This window comes from Leuciscus leuciscus, assembly GCF_965113295.1.
Source record: "Leuciscus leuciscus genome assembly, chromosome: 3".
Lineage (NCBI taxonomy): Eukaryota > Metazoa > Chordata > Actinopteri > Cypriniformes > Leuciscidae > Leuciscus > Leuciscus leuciscus.
Window position 1 is genome coordinate 1,251,844 of NC_138727.1, and position 3,426 is coordinate 1,255,269.

Below are 3,426 nucleotides of genomic sequence, written 5' to 3' on the forward strand. Positions count from 1 at the left end.
GTTACTGTTATTGCTGCTGCTGTTGCTGCTGCTGCTACTGTTATTGCTGCTGTTATTGCTCTTGTTACTGTTATTGCTGCTGTTGCTGCTGCTGCTGCTACTGTTGTTGCTGCTGCTGCTGTTATTGCTCTTGTTACTGTTATTGCTGCTGCTGTTGCTGCTGCTGTTACTGTTATTGCTGCTGCTGCTGTTATTGCTCTTGTTACTGTTATTGCTGCTGCTGTTGCTGCTGCTGCTACTGTTATTGCTGCTGCTGCTGTTATTGCTCTTGTTACTGTTATTGCTGCTGCTGCTGTTGCTGCTGCTGTTACTGTTATTGCTGCTGCTGCTGTTATTGATCTTGTTACTGTTATTGTTGCTGCTGCTGCTACGGTTGTTGCTGCTGCTGCTGTTATTGCTCTTGTTACTGTTATTGCTGCTGCTGCTGTTGCTGCTGCTGTTACTGTTATTGCTGCTGCTGCTGTTATTGCTGCTGCTGCTGCTGCTGTTATTGCTGCTGTTACTGTTATTGCTGCTGCTGTTATTGCTGCTGTTTCTGTTATTGCTGCTGTTACTGTTATTGCTGCTGCTGCTGTTATTGCTGCTTCTGCTGTTATTGCTGTTGCTGTTGCTTCTGCTGTTACTGTTATTGCTGCTGCTGCTGCTGTTATTGCTGCTGCTGCTGCTGTTATTGCTGCTGCTGCTGCTGTTATTGCTGCTGCTGCTGCTGCTGCTGTTATTGCTGCTGCTGCTGCTGCTGCTGCTGTTATTGCTGCTGCTGCTGCTGCTGTTATTGCTGCTGTTTCTGTTATTGCTGCTGCTGTTATTGCTGCTGCAGAGGGACTTTCTACTGCCAATACATACACAACGCGCTGCTGTGACCAAGACATGCTGCTGCTGTACAATATAGCGTACATGAATTACCCATAGCAGATCTATAGAGGTGGAGCTGGGGAAGGAGGAGGGTTTGAGCAGCAAGCTCATTGGCCACTGATACAGCAGGAACCAATCAGCTGTGCCATAAAGAGAATTACGAACCTATCAGCCTGCGCGAGTTTCATGACAGAACTTTGTATTTGTTGTGTTTGTTGTTGTTGTCTGTTACCTGTTATGTTAATAAATACGCTGGGCTCCCATTAAAAACAATAAAAAAATAAGTTGTGCTTTTTGTGGAAACTGTGATATATTCTAGTTTTCGGGATTCTTTGATAATAACTAGCTAGTTCAAAAGAACAGCATTTATTTGAAATATTTTGTAACTTGAAGCAGCACAACTGTTTTCAACACTGATAATAATCATCAAATGTTTCTTGAGCATCAAATCATCATATTAAAATGATTTCTGAAGGATCATGTGACACTGACGACTGGAGTAATGATGCTGAAAATTCTGCTTTTATCACAAGGAATAAATTACACTTTACTATATATTTATAATATTTCACTGTTTTCACTGTGTTTTTGATCAAATAAATGCAGCCTTATAAAATCCGGAGTCCAAAATTCACGTCTTGAATTTTCGCACGTTACAAAATAAATACGACCTCACGTTATGTCAATTATGTCAATCACGCGTACACACTGCCTCCGAAACACACTGTCCGTCATAAAAAAATACGTATCGGGTTCGATTTTCTGCGTTTTTTCGCATCCGAATGACGGATATAAAAAAACGCATATGAAAATTTCGGACTCAGTGTGCAAGGACCTGTAGTGAGCAGAAGACACTCTTTCAGAAACATTAAAAAATCTTAAAAATTTTGTCTGGTAGTCTGAATGCAAATGTAAATAAAAAGCGGATTGGATGTGTGTTCAGGAGACTGTAGAAATATGTGAGTGTGACCCGCAGTAACCATGGGAATTACCAACGTCGACTCACATAAACACACACTTACTTGATTATTACTGATCAAGCTTCTCAGTCTCTCGTCCACCTGTCACACTGATCTCATCTCTCTCTCTCTCTCTCTCTCTCTCTCTCTCTCTCTCTCTCTCACTCCCTCTCTCTTTCTGAATGTAAGCTGCTCTTTAACGTGTGTCTTTTATGTGATGTTTTCAGAAAAGGGAAGTGACATAATCGTTTACTTCTCATGGGTGAACATCTGGATAGGGGTGAAGAATTACTCACCAGAAATGAGCATGTTTTTCTTAAATACTCAGAATAGTGTTTACAAGCCCAGTGTAAGAGTCCTTTGCTTTATTAAGTTTTCTTCCTGTCGTCATTCTTACATTAGCCTACGCTCGACTTCGACTCGCTGTTAGAACATTTGGGAAGGATCTTCACTGCAGTTTTTTCTCTGACTGCATCAATCTTATAGCGAGCAGTGTGGGTTGCTGAATTTCCAGCGTTTGGGACGTCCCCTTTTTCAACCACACCACAACCACTTAATTTCCCCTAGACTGTTCAACTGTCCCCAGTCTTCTTCACAATCCTTCACACACAAACACACTTGAGTCACACTTACGAATGCAAGTTCAAGGAAGAGAGAGAGAGAGAGCATGTGCACACTTTGGTGACCTTAAAAATAATTTTGTGTATCTAGTGCATGACATTTATACACTCTTAAGTGAACAGATACGTTCTGTTTACAGTGAAACCAAAAATTACTTCCCTCATTATGTTGTTTCACTAGTGTGATCAGGACACTAGAGTTCATTTCTGTAAGTGAGGAGAGCAAAATAAAGTAAACTGTGACATATTACACCCAATAATTCTTCATACAGAGACTACCAGTGACACTGGGAGCAAAAATGATTGGAACACTTTGAGCTGATCATGTTTTGCTGAAGTGTTTTGTCTTTAATTGCTAATGCTCTTTTTACACACAGACTGAACAAAATGTTGATTGGTTGAGCTAAACTGGTATTATCTAATTGTGTAGTTAAATTTAACAGCTGACAGATATTCAACGTAACTCATCACTTGCTCCCCAAGTATATCCCGGTCATTAAACGTGTGAAACCCACAACGAGGATCGTCAAGAACTGTGATAATTTGAGAAATGTTGAAGGTTTCTGAATAAATTTTGGTTTGACTGTATGTTTACAATAAAAATGTTCCTGTTGCAAAGGATATTAGCTCTGCTCTAAGTGATGTTGGGTGACGTCACTTCTTGTTGACGTTCGAAGTATTGTCAAACAAAACGGAGGCTAGCTCGACCCTCCCCCCTCCTCATCCCGTCCCCTCCCCCTCCCGCCCGTGCTTCCTGAAACAGTCATGAACCATTTAGAAAAAACAAACTGTCCAGCAGAAACAGAGCCAGCTGAACGTCGGATCGGAAGCCCTTCTGCCGGCTGAGTTCTCGCCACCTTTTCAACGCTTTTCTGATGTAAATTCGGGACTTCACGTTCCTTCTCCTTTTCCCTATTCTTTGTTATTTGTTTCTTTGGTCGTGTGTCGGCCATATCAAAATTCTCAAGAATATACAATTTTAACGTTAGTCGTTG